Source organism: Balaenoptera physalus (assembly GCF_965194825.1).
Source record: "Balaenoptera physalus genome assembly, chromosome: 10".
NCBI classification, from domain to species: Eukaryota; Metazoa; Chordata; class Mammalia; order Artiodactyla; family Balaenopteridae; genus Balaenoptera; species Balaenoptera physalus.
This window is the reverse complement of record NC_138889.1, coordinates 73,194,993-73,216,239: the sequence shown is the minus strand read 5'-3', so window position 1 is coordinate 73,216,239 and position 21,247 is coordinate 73,194,993.

The window sequence follows — 21,247 nt, the reverse complement described above, 5'->3', positions numbered from 1 at the left end:
GAAACAACCTAAATGTCCATTGATAGATGAAGGGATAAAGAAGATATATATACGATGGAATATTACTCAGCCACAAAAAATAATGAAATAATGCCATTTGCAGTGACATGGATGGACCTAGAGATTATCATACAAAGCGAAGTCAGGATGAGAAAGACAAATACCATATGATATCACTTACATGTGGAATCTAAAATATGACATGAATGAATTTATCTATAAAACAGAAACAGACTCACAGACGTAGAGAATGGACTTGTGGTAGCCAGGGGGTGGGGGAAGGATGGATTGGGAGTTTGGGACTAGTAGATGCAAACTATTATATACAGAATGGATAAACAACAAGGTCCTATTGTATAGCATAGGGAACTCTATTCAATATCCTGTAATAAACCGTAATGGAAAAGGAAAAAAAAGCTCATTTATTAATGCTGTGAAAGAATTAGATCATCAGAGCTTATTCCTAAATTTTTGGATCAAAGCTGAATATTAATAAGTAAATAGACAATTCAAAACAAAAACAAAAACAACAAAAAAGAAGACCCTTGAGGGAATACCCACCAGTGTCCCAGTTCAAAGTCCACAGGCCCTTGGATTCTCTCTACATCATGGAGCAATGCCTGTCTACCTGGGTAGCCCTGGAAAGGCCAGGTGGATTTGGACTTCCTCTCACTGCCTAGGATCCCTGCCATAACTGTTAGAAGCCCCCCAGTTCAGGGCAACCCCACCTAGCCTGTCAACAGAGCAAACACCTATCTAACCGAGCAGGACTGCCCTCCCCTATGATTCAGTGTGTTGTCTGAGCGCCTAGGAGAGAAACAGGCAACCCAGGTTCAAACCCCACCTCTGACCTCTCCCAAGCATGGGACTTTGGCCAAATCACTGAATCTTTCCAAGTCCCATTTTTGCTAAATACAAAATAGAAATAATAATCTGTCTTATAAGAATTATAAATAATAATTCCCTGTCTTGTAAGATTCCTTGCAGGATTGTTGGGGGAGTTAGAGATGATGCATGTCAAATAAGTGGCCTGGTATCTAGCTGGTCGTGTCAGTGCTAATAGCATCTGCCATTTACTTTGTTGCTTACTGAGTGCCAGACACTGTAAAACGTCATTCACATGTTTGAGTAGGGGTGGTTTTCATAGGCCACACATTCTGCGAGTCAAATAAATATAACTCTGTGTATTTTTCTATAATCTTCATTTTTATTATTTTTATTTATTAATTACTTGTTTATAAAACTTTATTTCAAGCCCCCATTGTGTGTGATGGCAGACACCCAATTCTAGTCCTGGCAGGGGAATCAGTCACCTCAGTGTTTTCTAAGTTGCATTGGGCTTAAGCTCAGTAAATTCAGAATGTTTCCCTTTCTCTCCTTCCCCTTGGTGTGGTGTTTGCCTTCTGGTGCTGAGTAGTATCCTGGCATGAGTGTGGGTTGGGGAAAGGCTGAGGCTTCTGGCCGCAGGTCATTCTTTTTCCAATGATGGCAGCTGCCAAGATGTATCTCCTAGTCTTTGGTCACTGTCATCCTTATCCCAGGCCTGTAGGCACTGCTATGTCCCACCTTGTCCCTGGCCATGTGGTCTCTGTTGTTTTCTGCTGCAGCTTCTTTCTCTCCTAACACAATGCTATGGGGTACAGGAAATCCTGGCTGTTTTCCAGTGACATGCTGGGGCCACTGGAGACTCCTGGGTGCCCACAGCTTCTGCATGAGTATCCTGACCACTCTTCCCTTTTTGCAACTGACACTCGGGGGCAGGGAGGATGGTGCAGCACGGAAGAGCCACTTATGAGAGCCCTATTGCTTCCTCTCACGTGCTTTCTCCCCTCCTCCCCACCTTGGAAGATTTTATGGGGATGGGCGGTGAGGCAGGAAAAACTGGTTCTAGTGAATCACAGATTTTCCTGAATATTTTCCGTCTTACTCCTGGACTGAGAGTTTTGAACTTAAAACCCAGAATGTGATACCTGTTCTCTGGCCCTACCAAGACAGTTTTCCTAAAGTGGTAGGTGCTTCTGTCTGACTCAGTCTGGGGTGGGGTTTGAGATGGAAGCAAGGAATGCAAGGTGGCTGAGTTAGGGGACACTCACTCTCCTACACACAAAAGTCTTATTTAATTTTTCACACAATCCTTTCCTCTAGCTAATATTATTAACCCCATTTTACAGTTGATGGGCTAAGGTTCAAAGCCAAGTCATTCAGCTACCAGATACTTACAGAATGTCCACTATGTGCCAGGCACTCTTCTGGCTTTTGGGGAATACAGCAATAAACTCTACAGACAAAATCTCTGCTCTCATGGGGCTTATCTCCAAGCGGGGTGGGGGAGGAGGGAAGACAGAAGAAGGAAAAAGATCAACAGGTCAACCATGCAGGTTATCCCATGATGATGAGTTCTAGGAAGAAACATAAATCCTGGAAGGGGGCTTGGGAATGTCAGGGAGGATGTGGCTTTGAACAGCATGCGTTACTGAGATAATAAGGCAGGTGAAGAACACCATATTGAAGAGAAGTGAATCCCAGAGAAAGGGAACAGCGGGAAACAAAGGCCTTGAGGAAGGAATCTGCTTGGCTGAATAGCTAAGGAAAGGAAGGGTTAGGGTTTAAACCCAGTTAGTCTGACCACAGAGTCTATATGCCTCACTACCATCTAATGGAGCTCAAAGTACGATAGTCATTATTGCTCTTATATCATTGCATATATATTATATGTCACTGCTGTTCATATCAAGCCCCTCTTCCACTTAGGAGTCTTAGTGGGTAGTTGAAAATGCCAGATACTCTTTCTCCTAGCTTTCTCTGTAACTCTGGAATTGTTACATGCCCCAGGTGTAGAAGTACTACCTGGTCTTCAAATCATTTCTAGTGATGCAAGAGGCAGGGACCAGGAGGAAGTGTTTCTTGTAGCCTGGTGGTGGAAGAGTGGAGCATCGCTCTTGGCTGTGTGGGAGTGGTGGTGGACATTGGACAGGGCTGGCTGTGTCATCGGTGTAAGCTGAAAGGTCAGGGCAAGGTGAGGCAGGACTTGTATCTGTGCTGTGACCTTGGGTGTTGTTCCTGGCTGTGTAGCCCTGAGCCAGGTTCCTGAGACTTCACGGCCATTCGCTGAATTTCCTATTATCCATCTGTTTTCTCCTTCAAAATAATGTAGGTTTTATTTTTAGTTTAATAATAAAAAAAAAAGACTAGATGACAGAAACATTTTCTTTTTCATCTTGCAGACTATCCCCCCAAATTTGGAGTCTGCAATTTTTATAAGGTTTGTATGATGATAAATAAGAAATAGAGATGTTATTAAAATTGAAGTGAATTTCCTTTTGGGACATGGAAAATAATGAAAAAGCTATTTCATCTGTTTTCTTTCCTACTTCAGAATATAAAGTGGAAGATGAGGCCACTTGCTGTTTTGACATCGTCAGGCATGTCTCAAATGGTGTTCTCACATTACTCCAACAAGCTCTCCCAGCAACCGAAAGAAAGGGCTCCTGTCCTTCTCCCCTACTTTGTCTCCCCAGAGCAGTCAAAAGACCAACTTGTCCTTGGAACATTTCACTTCATCTGCAAAGCAACCTTTTTCTCCCCACTAAAAATATATTTACGAAAAGGAACTGATTTAAGTAGGCAAAACATTAACACACCTTCCTGGGATACATTGTCCCCAGAAGATTATAATACTTTAGGTAAAGTCCTAACCCAAATCACAGGCCTTTATCTGAGCTATATTTCCCCTTTAAATTTTTCTTTTGCTTCATATTTTTAAATTAAGTTAATTATGGACAAAATTTGGAGAATTCAACAACTTTATAAAGTCAGTTACATCAAAGAGAAGCACCCTGTCCCCATGTGGGCACCTCCACCTTCCCAGAGGCAACCACTTTACCCTAAAATCTGACAGTTTTGTTATTTACCCCATACCTCTCAGCAACATGCTCATATTGCTACTTTTTGAGTGTTCGGCTTAAGCATTTTCTAAGGACTTCCCACAACGGAAAAGGAGAAGTTAACAATCTTTGCTCCCCCTAACCCACCTCACACTCTTCCCATACGACACATCCTTCTAATTACAATACAGTAATATTAAAATTTTAAGAGATAAATATTCAGGGCTTATATTCTTATCTCCATGTAATGATCTTTACAGGTGATTCATTTAGCAAACTGATTATTTTTCCTTTCCCTCCGGTTTGGTTTTTCCTAGAGTTAATATTTGTCATATTTTTCATTTGCTCAGGATTGTATGTACAAATCAGTAATGAAATTCCAAACTCTTTGCCAAATGTCTAATTCTCCCCTCGAGATTTCCATTTACATCAAGTTTTCCAGCATTTTTTCTCCATGAACCTCCTGATCCTCTTCAATCACCTTTGCTTTGTGCATAACGATTTTTCTGGGACTTGCCTTTTCATCATCTTAGGGGCTGCCTTCACCTCCATCCTAGGCTGCTCCTCGCCTTTACTGTACCCCATGATATCCTCTTATCCCCTCATTTTGTTGGAGTGCATCCTCTAGTGGCTTCCTGAGAAAGTTGAATGGAAGGTAATTTTTTTGTGACTGTGCTGTTCTAAGAATGTTTTATTTTACCCTTGTACTTTATTTATTTTATCTATTTATAGTTTGTCTGGGAATAGAATTTGAGGTTGGAAATTATTTTCCCTTGGAATTTTGAAGGCATTGCATCATTGTCTTCCAACTTCCAGTTTGATATGGGCCTGTAGCCATTCTAATTCCCAAGCCTGGGTGACGTTTTTTATTCCCTCTGGAAACTTAGGGAATTTTTTTAATGGTCCCTATTATTTGGAAATTTCACAATAATATGCCTTGTTGTAGGTCTGTTCTAAAAAATTCCATTGTTCTGGTATACCTTTTAATCAAGAAACTCATGTTCTTTAGTACTGGGAAACTTTTTTGAATTACATTTTTGTTGACTGCATTCATCTTATTTCCTCAAATTTCCTAGAAATTCTATTTGGTTATTAGATCTCTTAGACTTATGTTTTAATTTACTTTATATTTTACTTTCTAATTTTTCCTCTCATCATCTTTGTCTGCTTTCTTGGAGATGTTACATTTAAAATTTTCTGTTGTGTTTTTCATTTCTGTTATCCTATTTTTAATTTCCAAGATCTCCCTTTTGTTCCTTGAATATTTTCAATTTCCATTTTTCTCTGCATGGTCGCAATATTAATTTTCAAAAGCTATGAATGATGGGTATTTTTCAAAGTTTGCTTCTCCCCAGTCTCTGTGTCCTGTATGTTCACCATTATTTCCTTTTAATATCTATGATGTCAGAAGCTTTAACCAGTTGTCTGGATGGATTTCTGATAGTCCTCAGTTGTCTGATCATATTTCAGAATGGGGGACGTCAAAGCTGAATAGAGGAGGTAAGCACATATGAGACTTGTCAACTGTGAGTTTTAAAGTAGGGCGATCTGGGTGGGCTTTAACTTGTAGAACCCTCCACGTCAGCATCTTAAGATCTCTCCCTTTGTGTTTGTCAGATTTCCCAGAGAAGATCGGTCTCTTTCCTGGGATTGTATGCATTCTATCTGCCAGTATTCTGGAGTTAAGGAGGACATAATTCTCAGGCTCAACATTCAGTAATAAACTTTTCCTAAATCTCCCTATTTTTAGTATCTGCATCTATCTCAATTGTGTTTAATGCCCTGCAGTTCAAAAGCCCTTTGTTTTAGAACAGTGGTTCTCAGACTTCACCTGGAGGGCTTGTTAAGTCACAGATTTGAAGTTTCTGCTTCAGGAAGTCAGAAGTGGGGCCCAATAATTTGCACGTGTGATAAATTCTTAGGGAACGCCAAAGCTGCTGGTCCTGAGACTACACTGTGAGGACTACTGTTTTAGAGAACGACAGTCCAATCTTCCGCTGGGTGAGCAGGAACATTTGCCTGGCTGTGAAGAGTAGTATGGGGTCTAACTGATCTTTAAACAGACTTTCAACCAATTCACCTATTTTTAGCCCCATCTTCACTGAGGTTTTCAGAAGTTCTTAGCTGCTGTGAATTCCTGAGCCTTTGGATAGTTCTGTGATATTAACTGAGTCTTGACTTTTCCCACTACTGGTTTAAGATTCAGCTTTTTCAAGTTTACAAAGTCAGATTTTTCTTCTTTGATTTCTAGCTTCCAAAATTTTGTGGCTATTGCCTTCTCTCCTTTTCTTTTTTTTCCTTTGCTAATATATGGCTTTTAAAATCACTTTACTATCATTTTAGTGAGATTTAGGGAATGATGAAAGTTTAATGAGTGCATCCAGTCCTCTGTCCTTAACCAAAAGTCCTCACATTTTTCTTCAGTCCTGGAGACATTTGTTTTATCAAATGTTTCTTCACTTTCATTTCCTTTATTCTTTTATCAGAACCTCCAATTAGATGTATGTTGAAGCTTCTCTATGTCTCTTAACAGTTCTTTCCACCAATTTAAAAAAAAACAATTTTTTTTCTCTTTTTTGCTGAGGTCTGGGTGAATTCCTTGTTATCTTCTAGTTTGTTAATTCTCATTTCAACTGTGTCTGACTCAGAATTTATTTATTTAGTATTTGATTTTAATGACTACTTTATTTACTTCTAAGAATGTGAGTTGGTTCCTTTTCACATATGTGTTTCATTCATTTCCTGATTTTTTTGGTTTCATCATTTCTTGCTCTTTATTTAATGGAATTTATTTCTTAGTTGCTTTCTTTGAGAATTTTAAATACTCATGCTTTAATATCTTTGGCAGACCAATTTAATAAAATCAATTTTACGTGGGGAGAATACATGTACTAACTTTTAATTTTGTTCTCTGTCTTTTTTAGGTTTGGATTTTTAAAATGTATTTTATACTTTTGGTCAATATGATCATTTTAAGTTGGAGGTTTTATTTTAGGCTAATTTTCCTTCTCCTTCTGGGTGCTTCCCTTTCCCTACATGGAGGCTCTCCTGGTCACTTTTACTGGGCCTCACATCCCCAGTCAAGAATCAGGTCTCCTGTCACATGGCAATACTTCAGGGCTTCCAGCACATGGGAATATTGGGTTTAATGATGAGCAAGTCACTGAGCCAGCAGTTTCCTTATTAAGAAGCTATACATGTATGTACTAACCTCCCCAGCTTCAGTCAATGGTTGGAAACATTTTCAGTTTTCTTTTCCAAGTTGAGCAGCACACCACAGCACATTTCTTCATCTTGTACTGAGCACTTTAAGTCCCCTTTACCCTGCTGGAACTAAACTGAACATCACTGTTTGTTTTCTGACCTGAAGCACCACAGGCCCATGTGACCTACCCACTAGGGGTTTACCTTTCTGCTCTGTTTCTGGTACACAGCTATGTTTGTTTCTTAGCCTGGCTATGCTGCTTTTGATTCTCGATTTTTATTTTTTGCCTATTAAGGCTGTTGGATAGGAATCTACTCTCTCTGGACTTCATGCTGCCCTGTAGCTGGTGCTCCATTGCAGGAGCATGCCTGCTCTCTTGCCCCACCCTTCATTCCAAAGGCCAGAGACTTTGGGTGCTGAAGCTGAGCATGGTCAGCTCAGACCCTTCCTCCCTCTCTCTCTTTTGCGTATTTATCTCTTGCAGAAAACATGGATTCTTCTCTCCTTCCCAATGTCATAACTTTTAACACGGCAGACTCTGTCCCTTAGGGGAAGGCTTAAGGCAGCCTAGCACTCTGTCACTGCGTGGGCAAGTCAGTCTAAGTTCGGGGGTTCAGAATAAGGAAGCCTATGTTGTCACACACCTGAGAACACAACAGAGCTATTATCAGTAATAAAAGTGATGCTTTGATCTCCACATATCTGACTGTTACGTCTGTTTCTCAGTTTGTACTGAACTTGGATGGGGGCAGGGATTATGCATTTGCCCCCAAAAGGCCTAATATTACCAATGTGTTTAGAGGAGAAGGGTCTCATCAAAGCCTGAATTTACGACTCTGACTTTATTGGAGGTAGTTTAATTTCCCAATAAGCTTCTATCTTAAATCTAACCTGATATTCTCTTTTAGGTTATGGATTTATTATGTTTTATGTTTATATTTTTGAGAATGTTTATATTTTTAGTATGTTTCTATTTGGGGAGCTATATATATATATATATATATATATACACATATATATATTCAGCAATCCCCCATATATATATAATTCTATATATGTATATAAATCTATATATAATCTATATTAAATATATATAAATTCTATTTCTATTTTCTCATTTTTCTCTTTCTATTTCCTCTTATTTTTCTATGCTGTTTCTTGTTTTCTCAGTCCCTGTCTTCTAATAAATTGACAATGTTTTTTTTTTTAATCCTCCTACCCCTAGTATTTGTTTGGAAATTTTTTATACTATATTTATTCTTTTAATTATTACCCTTAATTTTTAACATGCTTGCCTGATGTCACCAGGGTGTAAACATAACAGCAAAAGAGGGGATCTTAGAGTGCTTTAGTGCCAATCACACTTCTCCCAATTCACATGTCATTCTTGTCCTGTATTTTAGTTTGACCTTGTTTCCATAGCTCCTAATAAATATCATCAATTTAAAAAATTAATAATTTAATGTTTATTTAGATTTACTCACATGTTTTCTGAATGCATTGCTCACCATTCATTTTTGCAACTTGGTCATCATTCACTCTTTAAATGTTCTCAAATAAAATGTTTAGTACTTTTTCTAATGAAAATCTATCAGTGGTAATTCTCTTAGTTTTAGTGTGTCCAGAAATGTCTTTGCCCTCAATCTTGTGATTGAGAAATGATATTTAGCTGGACATAGAATTTTAGGTTGACAATTATCATCTCTCAGCACTTTGAAGATATTATTCTACTGTATTTTGTTTTTTCTTGTTTCTGTTGAGAAATCTTCTGTCAGTTAATCTATTCCTTCTCTTGCTGCTTTTGAGATTTTTGGGGGGAGTTCCACAGTTTCATTATAGTGTATCTCTGTGGATACCTAGTTATACTATCTGTCTATCTGATCTCTTTCTTATGGCTTTTGTTAATTATAGAATATTCTCAGCCACTAGCTATTCAGGCATTGCCTCTCCCCCAGTCTCTATACTGTCTCTTGGAACCCCTAATAGATGTGTGTTGGACAGTTTCATTCTGATCTTTACATCTTTCAACTTTCCTTTATATTTTTTCCATTTCTTTTTCTCTTTGTGTTGCATTCTATGTAATTTTCTCAGCTATACCTTCAAGTTCACTAATTCTTTCTTCCTTTCTGCATAATGGGTTATTTAATTCATCCATTGGGGTTTTTTGTTTGTTTCAATGACTTCATTTTTAATTTGTTACAATAACTGGTTCTTTAAAAAATCTGCCTGTTTTCCTTAATGTCTTACTTTTTTTTTAATATAGTCCATTTCTTCTTTTATGCCTCTAACTACATAGACAATTATTTTGTAATCACTTTCCAATATTTATATCATCTAATTTTTTTGAGAACAGCCTTGTTGTTTATTTTACCTGCTGACTGACTTGTGGTAGATTTTCTCCCTCATTGCATAGGTTAGGATGTGGTTTTACTGTGAATTACAAAAATAAGGAAAATAATGACTCATACAATAGAAGTCTATTTCTCTCTCATATAAAAGTCCTGGTGTGATATAAGTTGATATGGTGCCACTCCACAGTAGTCCTCGGGGTCCAAGATGGAACAATAGCCATCACATCCATGCTCCAAATAGCAGAATGGGCAAAAAGAAGGAGCAAAAGGCACATGGCAACCGTCTTTTGAGGAAATTTACTGGAAGCTCTCATATAATACTTCTGCTTATAACCTATCAGCCAGAGCTTAGTCATATGGCTACCCGCAGTTGCCAGGGACCTAAGCAAGGGAGGATGGAAATTCTTGGGATAAGCAACAGAGTCTCCCCTATACTCAAATATTTCATAATATTGAATTATGTGCCCACATTTAGTGGGGTTTTATTTGTATAAATTCTATACTACCTGGATTGAAGGGCCATCCTTTAAAAGAGCTTTTGAGTCTTGCTTCTACTAGGTGCCCCAAAGTATCCCTTTTTCAGGATCTAATTTTTTTGTTAGTTTCTTGAGTTGCGAGGGCAGGGTCACCAAGCAACATGGATAGTTTAAATTTAAACTCCAAACTTGTGTGAGTTATATCCTTATGGTTACATAGTCTTAGAGAAGATCATATTTTCTCTCCTAGAACTCAATCAAGATAAGCAACCTTGTACACAGAATGAATTGAGTAGATTTTTAAGTCACTTCTTTTACTCATAGTGTAACACCTTGAGGGTCCTGGCTTTACACGAGGGACTTTTTTCAAGAGTCAGATTGTGCAGGCCCAGGGCTTGGTCTTTTGTTCCAATGTAGGCAGTAAATCCAAACCTTTAGGTCAATGAGACTGACCCACCCTCAGGCCCCTTCCCACCTCCCCACCTATTTACCAAGGCAGTTATAGGGGTATAGTTTCTTCTTCATTTTAATCTCCTTTGGGATTTCTTTTACTTTCTCACAAACTCTTACAAGCTCATATATACTGTGTTTATCATTTCTTTCCAGATCTCTAGATATTTTGTAGCAGGAGGATTTCAGATTACCAGTCTACACTTTCCCACTTTTAATTTGAGTATAAAAGCTAGAATTTTATTTCTGTTGCTTGCCTCCAAGACTACTGGCAGATACAATCTGTGTTTTAGAATCTGCCCCCACTGGGCCTGAGCTTGATTCTTGTTGAGTCCTGAGGTTTAACATCTTGCTGGAGAGCTCCAGCTAGACGATGACAGATGGGTACTTCCAGGCTCCTGATATGATTCTCCTACTAGAGTAACTCATAAAGGGGAACCTATTCCAAGCCGACTCAGGCAGTTACCCCATGAGATCACTACTCCCATATGCCCACTACTCCCATATGCCAGCGTTGTGGAACTCTGGCTCTAGCACTCACCCTGTCTGAGACTAGCAGCTTGGGAATTCAGAAAATCATACCAAGAAGCATACTTGTTACTTAGGAGGGACTGAAATTCAACCCATTGTTGCCAATTGCACTGAATAATCAGAATTTGGCAGCAAGGCTTTGGAGCATAGGGATGAAGATATATTCATTCCATCAGGGTGGGGCAGACCCCTAAATGCCTACATCTGGGACCAGGTGCTTCCCTAGCAGACCCTGAGCAGCCATGGGGCAGCTAGAAGGTACTGACGTGGGAGGAGGGCCCCGGATGCCTTGGCAGGGGAGTTAGGCTCATCTGCCCTTTGGTCCTAGGTCTGCCACTCATCTGACAAGTCACTTTGGGCTCACTCTGCCCCCTCTAAGATAGCATCGGTTTCTTTCCTAAGGAAATGGAGATAAAGTTGCTAGCCATGCCTACCCTGTGGTGTTGCCAGGACCAGATACCTCGCAGATGTTATGTATGTGAGGGAGAGAGGTAATGTTACCATCCTATCTTTACAAATGAAGAAACTGAGGCTCCGAGAGAGGAAATGAGTTCTTTGAGGTCACACAGCCAGTGAATGGCAGAGCTGGGGCTCAGACCTGAAGTTTCTAACCCCAGAACTCATTCCCTTCCACAATGCCACCACTGTATAAATGTAAGATAAAAGCAGGAAGAAGGGGATTCACAGCTCGTGGGTGCCTCCTCTCTGCCAGCTGCTTTAGGCATGCATATCATTTACTGTCCCACACAACAGTCTAAGGTTAGAGGTTAATTTTCTTACATCCGTTTTACAGTTGAGAAAACTGGGTATCCAAGACTTCCCATGATCTGCGCAAGGCAACAAAGTCATTTCAAGAATTAGGTTTTGAACCTGGCATCATCTGATCACAAAGCCTGTGCTCATTCTCTCGGTTCCTTTTTACAATACTCTCCAGATATTGGCATGCTCTCCTAAAATCCATATGCATTTAGACAAGGTTCAAATCAATTAGTTCACACTTTGCGGCTGAGGCTCCTTTGTGCCAAAGGTGATCAAGGTGCTTCCAGTTTTATGCGTTCAAACCCAATGAGGCCTCTTTCCCGACTTCTTGCATGACAGCCCAGAATTGAGAACCACGATGCATATGGTGTTTGCAAAATGCTAGTTGTGTATGGGTGTTTAAACTTTAGTTTTGCAGCTTTTAATTTATTTATGCAAGCAAGCCTCCTTTCATGAATTTTAATCTGTGCTGCCTTAAAGAAGTGCTTTCCAAATGGGACAGCATTTGTGATCACCACTAAGCCATTCTAACTGCTTGCAGGCCTGGGGAGAGAGGCAGAGGAGAATGTTAGCAAGCTCTGAGAAGTCCCTGTGTCATCTCGGGCATTGTGGCGTAAAATGTTGCTTCGTGTCTAGGAAAAAAAAAAAACCTGTGACTTGAGTCTTTGGTTATTTTTAATGCTGAGCGGCAGAACCACAGGGCATATTATGAGTTCCAAGATTTCTGACAGAAGGGACTTGCAGCCGAAGTGCTTTCTTCAGGAGAGAGAGAGACACTGCTACAAGTCTTTATTCATTTATTTATCATGCTTCAGTTCCCTAAAAAAGAAAACACTTCTCCTGTGCAGGGGAAATTGCTTCAATGGATAGATTGCATTTAAATAATTTAAGTATAAAATTACTCAAACAGGCCGAGTGATATTTCCAAAACGAAACAGTCACAATCACTTAAGAGCGCTGGCAGAGTTCGTGATTTGGTGTGTAGATGAAGTGCGAGGAGAGGCTTCTGTCTGACTTGGGGAGGGGGTCCCCATCCTGCCTACTGGCTGCCCTATAGGTAAAGGTCATTTCTGGGCAGGTTCTGCAGGAGAGGGTGGGTCTTGCAGATGCCAGACCTTTGAAAGAGAGGTAACTGCTCCCAAATTTGGCCCAACCTTTTGGGTTTTACTTTTTATCTGAGCAGCTAGGAGAAGTAGAGAAGGCTGGATTGGTATCCAGAAGACTTTTATATTGTCTGCACAAGCCCACTGCCCAGCCTCCTTGAGTTCCTCTTCTGTGCCATAGGAAGATAATGCCAATCTCACAGGGCTGTCAGGGGCTAAATTAGCTTCCTGAGAGGACCCAGCATGATGCCTGCAAGCAACTGTCCATTGGGTCCTGTCTACAGCACATTCTTCCATGTATCTGGGAGACTGTTCCTACAGAGATGCCATCTGGGCCTAAAGAGGGTCTTTCCATTCTCAAAAAGACTTCATCCATGCCAACGGTAGGCTCCCTGTGGTCTGCCCATTCATGCCCATGCAATGCACTGTTTGACCGTGGAGGTTCTTCCCTTGCCTATGCAGATGGCATTTCTTCAGTTGGTTGTATGTCCACTAGGACCCTGAAGAGCCTGGCAAAGAAATGCCTCTGTAGTCAAATGCATTCGCAAAATGCTACATGTGGCATGGCCCTTTTAGAGATTCACCATGCACCTTGGCGTGCCAAAGGCTCTGAAAAGTCCTGCAGACGAGAAATCCTTTTACTTTAAATTCTGCTTAACTCTGCATTTATTAATCTTATTTGGCAATGAGGGCCTCCCCACCCCACCCCACCCCAAATGCCTTATTAATATCCTTTAGAGTAGGACTTACTGAAACATACTTTGGGAAGCTCTCCTTCTATCCAGTTCTATTGCCTTCTGTCTTATTTCTCTCCGGACACTAAAAGGACCAGCTTCAGGGGGTTTCAAGGTCTTCTTCTGTTTACTATTAACTAATTAATTAAACAAAGGAACTAAGTGCTGGGCTTAAGATCAATAAAGCATCATCCATATCATGCAGAGTCAAGACAGGAAGTAGACACATCACAAGGAAGGGTTAATCCCTGTGCCTGCTGTTACTAGTGTGTGTGAAGCAAGTGCTGGTTTGGGGGGATGGAGATGGGGATGAAGAGCGACACCTCATGACTGGCCTGGGAGTGACAGGTGAGGTCACCTGGAGAAGTCCACCTCCTCTTGTGTGTCGCCATCAGTGATTGGGGGGATTTTGCCTTGGAGGCGTTCAGAATTCTAAGGAAGCAGCATGTATGGGCGTGGGTGGCAGCTTCTCAGCAGCACCAATGTTTACTTTGAAGAGAAAATGTCTGCTTTGTAGGCAAATGTTTTCAGCATGGAAATGATCATTGCAATTGCTGTGGTTGTCACAAATGTTTCATCAGAGCCGATAAAGCAGCTGAGTGTTGGCAAAATCCATGAAAACATCTTGAGGAGTGTTCGCTGCCTACTTAGCCGTCTGTGGCTCATCTGGTGTGAGGGAGGAGGGGAAGGAGGCGGTGAGCTGAGGCCACACAGGAGACTTTGAGAGGCAGTGTGGTATGGTAGATGGGCACACAGGCTTTGCAGTCAGATTGCCTTGTTTGCTCTTCTAAGCTCTGTGACTTTGGAAAGATTGCCTAACTTCTCTGTGCCTCCATTTCCTCATTTGGAAACTGGATAATAATAGTACTGACTTCATGGTGTTGCTATAAGTATTTAAATGAATCAATAGATAGCACTTAATACATATTAGTTAATACAATTAGTTAATATAATAATTGAAGGTTCAAAATCCTATACCCACTTGTCTCACCTGATAAAGACCACCAGTTATTTGATAAGTATTAATTCAGCACCTTCAATGTGCCAGACCCTGTCCTAGGGGCTAGGGACCCAGTGGTGACTGACAGGCCAGGCTACTGTTTTTTCTAAGTTCTCTTTCTGCTAGGTAGACAGCCTAATCAGACAAATAAATAAGATGCCTTTAGAGAATACAAGATGTTATAAAGAACATGCATTAGAGTAATGGAATGGAGAATGCAGTGGAGTCACAAATTGCCCACTATACTCAGATGGGTAGAGAGAAATGTCTTTTATCTAAAACTTCTTTGCCATTCTTCTTGTGTTTCCTGATGGTTAGCATGCAAAATAATTAATTTTCTTAGTCCAATCTGTAATTTTGATCTGATGCAAAAATCTAAAAAGTCTGTAGGATTTTGCTGCCCTACCTTCGACTGCAAATCAAGGTAAAAACTTAGAGGAATGTGTCTTATCTGGGACCTTGTGCTATTCTAGAAGAAGGGGTCCTTAGATCCTTGAGGCATTCTTGTAGTATCCTCCAGCTTCTCTGGTCTTTGAAGCAATGTCTTCTTCTCGCTGATGACATTCATCCCATTTGTGCCTGAGTGTTTTCTTAGCTTTGCTTCTCTCTCAGCTTAATCTGGACTTGCTAGCCCTCTCTGGCTAACTGGTCTTCATCTCAGCTCTCCTTGGAACCGCAGACGCATCTGAGGCTCTGCCTCTGCCAAGACACCACCAGCCCTGGCCTCCATTTGTGTCCTCTGCTGGGAGTCACTGCTACCATCGTTATGGCAGACTCCATGGCAGGTCTACTGGCTTGCAAATCAACTGCCTTTTGAGTCACTGTTCAGGAACTGCTGGGATTTTTTTACATACCCCATGGAAACCAAGAGAAGCCTAGCAGAGCTGTAAGCTAGCACCTCCTTCTACTAACCCTTTTGCACTGTCAGAGAGGCAGGGGAGGGGACAGCTGCCAGGAGGTGCTCCTTCCCCAGAGTCCTATGAGGGAAGCAGGGCAGAAAACCCCCTGTCCATGCTCTCTTCACCCCAATCTGTTTCTAAGCCACTCTCTTTAAAGTTCAGCCTTCAGATGAGGAGGGGGACAAATGAAAACCCTGACATCAGACCTTCTGTTCCTCTCCCTCTGTCTCTATTTTTTCTCTCAAAATCCCTCAGGTGGAAGAGAATACAATTCTCCTTCTTCTACATCATAACCTCCTTCTACTCTAAGGTTAAAAGCCTCATGACTGTAAAGAGCTTACAAGTCATCACTTCCATTCTTACAACTAGAAAAGCTGAGAAAACCGATAATCAATGACTTTTCTTAGACCCATCAGAGACCTATGGTAACAGGGTAAACCAACACCCCAAGATCTGGAGCGACTGGTGAATCCAGAGAGATACAGGTGAGATCTATTTACCTAGAGCCAAAGCTGCTGGAGCCCTGGAGCCATAAATTTGTAGGGACACTAAAATGGTAATGCTGATGATTTGTTTGAGGCTGACCGTGAGCTAGCAAGAGGGTGGAAAACTCCTGGGGGCTGCAGTCTTAGGGGAGCCACACTCTCATGGCTTTTCCTTCTAGGAACCCCTCGAGGTTCTCATGGTGAAGATCCAGGAATTCCCTGGTGGCTCTGGTAGGGAAAGGGGAAGAGTAATCATTGTGAAACCTATGCAGAGTATTCCTCATAACAAAGGCCAATTCTCCAGGAGGGATCCAGAATTTTTTCCCACCTAGGAGAAAGGCAAGTAGCCAGCTCCAGCCCTCTCTAGTTTTCCTGTCCCACCTAACAGGGCAAAAAGCCATACCAATACATAAACACTGTAAACGTCACAGCCCAGAGACACAGGCCTGTTAAAAGACCAAGATTTAATCATAAAATTATACCATGCTTCCCCTCCTACCTACTTGGACACCACAGCCACAGGGCTCCAGCATAATAATGGTGGATATTATTTGGAAGAACTGTAAGATTCTCCCTGAGGAAAAGTATTTAGGGAAGCCCAAAGACAACAGGGGAGACAAAAACCAAAGACACGGGGGAAATTTAAAATCTCTAGCACCTACAGCAAACATTAAACATAGCCAAATCCTAGCCAAATTAACATAAATTCTCACATAAAGGCCTATTTACTTCAGTTCCTACTACTCAATACAACATGTCTGGCTTTCAACAACAAAAAAATTACAAGGCATACTAAAAGTCAAGTAAAACACTGGTCCAAAGAGGCAAAGTGAGCACGAGAACCAGATTCAGATATGACACAGATGTTGGAGTTACCAGGCAGGGCATTTAAAATAACTATGATTAATATGTTAAAGGCCTAATGGAAAAAGCACACAACATGAAAGAAAGGATGGGTAATATAAATAGGGATCATCTGGAAATTCTAAGATAGAATCAAAAGGAAATGCTAGAAATTCAGTAGACTGTAACAGAAATTAAGAATGCCCTGATGAGCTTATCAGCAGACTGGACACAGCCAAAGAAAATATCAGTGAGCTTGCAAATAGGTCAAGAGAAACTTCTGAAAGGGAAATGCAAAGAGAAAAATGAATATAAAAAAGAAAAAGGAAAAGAGCAACAGAATAACCAAGAACTGTCGGGAAATTTCAAAAGTATACCATATGTGTATTGGAATACCAGAAGGAAAAGAAAGAGAGAATGGAGCAGAAGAAATATTTGAAGTAATAATGGCTGGCAATTTTCCAAAATTAATGACAAACTCCAAATCACAGATCCAGGAAGCTCAGAGAACATCAATAAATACCAAAAATCTACACCTAGGCATATCATATTCAAGCTACAAAAAAAAAAAAGGACAAAGAGAAAATAAAGAAACCAGGGCAGGATGGTGGTGGGAAGAATCTTACCTATTAAGGAACAAGATAAGAATTGTAGCAGATTTCAGAAACCATGCAAGTAAGAAGAGAATGGAGTGAACAATTTACCTCTTAAAGAAAAAATACCAAACTAGAATTCTATATCCAGTAAAACTATCCCTCAAAAGTGAAACAGAAATAAGAACATTTTCTGATAGACAAAAACTGAGTGAATTCATTACCAACAAATCTTCCTCACAAGAAATGTTAAAAGAAGTTTTTCAGGTAGAGGGAGAATTTTATAAGTAAGGATTTGGACTTACATAGAAGAATAAATGAAGGTAAATGAAAAAATTTTAATTTCTCTTACTTTTGATTGATAGCTGTTTAACGTAATAATAGTAACAATGTATTGGGTGTATAGCAATGTATAGCATAGGGATAAGTGAGAAGAATGATGACAATGCATAAGGGAAGGGAGGGAGGAATTAGGAATACTCTTTGTCTTTCCATATATACATGAAGCAGTATAGTGTTATTTGAAGGTGCAATTAGACTAGGTAAAAATGTATACTGGAAAATCCAGGGAAACTACTAAAATTATTTTTTAAAGAAGTATAATTGATATGCTAAGAGAGGAGATAAATGGAACCACATAAAGTGCTATTCCAATTATGAGATGTTCTGGAAAAGGCAAAACTATTGTACAAAGACAGTGAAAAGATCAGTGGTCAACAGAGGTTTGTGGGGAGAGAGGAAGGGTTGAATAGATGATATCCAAGGGATTTTTTTTTTTTTTTTTTTTGGCTGTGTCTGGTCTTAGTTGTGGCATGCGGGCTCTTTGTTGTGGTGCACAGGCTTCTGTCTAGTTGTGGCTCACATGCTCAGTAGTTGTGGCGCACAGGCTTAGTTGCCCCACGGCATGTGGGATCTTAGTTCCCCGACCAGGGATCGAACTGGCGTGCCCTGCATTGCAAGATGGATTCTTAACCACTGGACCACCAGGGAAGTCCTTATCCAAGGGATTTTTATAGAGTAGTGAATCTATTCTGTGTGATGCTGTAATGGTGAGTACATTTACACTATGCATTTGTAAAGACCCTTGAAAGGTTTTATAGCAAAAGAATAATCTTTGATTATGCAAATTAAAAATCATTTAGGAGGTCAGGGACCCCAAGATGGAACGTAGAATGTGACAAAACAATGTGACTGTTTTACAAATGTATGAAACAACTTCATTGAAAGGGTTGGGGTAAAAAGGTGCTGACAGAAGTAACTTCGGAAATAAGAGGATTCTGGAGGACTAAAGTCCAATGAACTGTACATAAGCACTGCATTCTAGTTGATGAAATTGTTCCCCATGCTAGTATGTGTTAACAATTCTGATACCACTATACATGTATCTAGAACTGAATGAATAAATGGATGGTGGGAACCGGATTTCTCACTGTTGAAGTAGGAGGTTAGAGATAAGCAAAGGAAAGAGACGAAAATGACCCATGTGGTAATTGATTAGTGTTGGAGACGTCAGTGTAAATTCATGTTTAGCTTCATATAGATATAGACGGTTACATAAAGAAATATTTATAGATATGTGTATAAGTGTAGGTTAGTATACACATATATAATTCCTTGCTCTGTCAGCCGAGAAGGCCTAGAAGCAATGACACTCCAGTAGCAATAAGCACCCCAAGTACCTAGGTCCCCTTAGTTCCTAATACCATTTTCCAATAAAAGGAGAAATGGCTGGTTCTAGAAGCGGGGCAGCAAATATATAAGATGGGCCTGAAATATCTCATAGTGAGAGAAATTAAGGAATTGCTAAAAAAAAATTCAAACCACACACACACAAACACACACACACAAAATGATAGAGGTTATGTTAAAGGGACACAGGAGCCAACTGAAAGATTGCCCCCCAGTGGTCAAAGCTGGAGCAATTTGAGCAACAAGCAAATAAAATAGTATTGGATTTTAACCCCAAATAAAAAATATTCATGATTCCATACTGATATAAATAAATAATTGAATAAACAATAAATGGAGAAGTGAGACAAATCTCCTTGCAGAACAATTTTAGATTATGTGTGTAAATACTCTGCTTTCAAGGAGGTAGAGCATAAACCCCTGCTCCTTAAGTATGGGTTACACATAGTAACTTCCTTCCAAAGAGCACAGCATGGAAAGGGAGAAAGAAGAGGAACTGGACAGTGAGGAAACCTGGCAATTATCCACCTCAACCAAGTGATCATGGTTAATAGCAACCATGATAAGTCATGTTAATGGCAGGTAGTCTTGATATTCCTGTGATGAAAACGGCACTTTACCTTTGTGGCTTTTCTCTGCAAAAACACATAACCTAGTTTAATAATGAGTAAAGCATCTGACAAATCCCAATCAAGGTACATTCTACAAAATACCTAGCCAGTAGTCCTCAAAACTGTCTGGGTCATCAAAAACAAGGAAAGTCTGAGAAACTGTCATAGTCAAGAGGAGCCTAAGAAGACATGATGACTACATGTAATGTACTATCCTGTATGAGATCCTGGAACAGAAAAAGAATAGTAGGTAAAAATGAAGGAAATCTGAATAAAGTATGAACTTTAGTTAATAATCTATCATTGTTGACTAATTGCGACAAATGTACCATACAAATGTAAGATGTCAATAATAGGGGCAACTTCGTGTGGGGCATGTGAGAACTCTCTGTACTATCTTCACAATGTTTCTATAAATGTAAAATTTCTAAAATAAAAATTTTGTTTAAAAAATTGTCATCAATAACAAAAATAAGGACAAAAGCTCTAAGGAAACAATCAGGAATTTTCTATTCCTAGAGAACCATTGTGGACATTTGCCATGATCTTTTTATTTTTTATAATTATGAAATGAATTTATGCTAATTATAGAAACTTGGAATAACATAGAAATAAAAACTTTGTTGTGTTCAAAAAAAAAGAAAAAGGAAAAAAGTGCTCATGGCTTAAACATGAGGGGGGCCGTGGGGACGATGATCTAGTCTAGCAGACTTGGCACTTGACGTGCTGAACAGCAGGGATTTAGAAATCTCTTTCTCTACAATCTTGAAAAGTCTGACTTGCAAGCCCTGACTTTTTGAAAAATTCAAAATAGTAAAGATAACAAATCAACTAACTTCCTTCCTTCCTTTTTTCTTTCCCTTCTGCAACATTCTTAATTCTCCTTGCAATTCAGCCCCCTCCCATCCCACCTCCACATGTTCAGAAGATGGTAAATGAAGGAGAAGGTCATGGACATAAAATCAAAAAAGGAAACTACATCACTATTTTTCAAAATATTTTCCCATTTTAAGAACATGTGAGTGAAAAACATTATTTAAAGTGGTCAGAGAAGGCTTGCCTGAGAAAGTGACATTTGAGCTGAATCCTTTATGAGTAGGAGGAGGCATCCACAGTGGATCTGCTTGGAGCAGAGTGAAACAGGGGGAGACAAGTGTAAAATGGGGAGAGGTCAGATATTTGAATATATTATTACGGTATATTCTCAGAGGATGGGCAGCCAAACCTTTAGAAGGGTGAGAACAGAAATAGGTATAAGTGGTTCCTCAGAAAGAGGAAGCATCATGAGAAAAAGTATAAGAAAACATGGTGTACTTGGAGGTGTTTGTTAGAGTTTGATTGGAGGAGAGTAAAAAGGAGGGAGGAAGGAAGTAAAGCTATATGGGCAGGAGCTGGCTATGAATGCTATTTTAAGAAGACTGAATCTTAATCCTCTCTGATGACAATGCATTGAAAGTTTCAGGGCAGGGAAATCACATAGCTGGATTTCTTCTTTTCAAACATCATGTTGAGGTGCTGAGGAATAGACAATGGAGGGCAAGGCTGTTGTGTCAAAGGAACCACCTTTCAGGACCCACATATAAAGCCTGCCTGGCCTAGGTTTTCTTTTTTGTTTGTTTCTTTCCTTTTCTGAT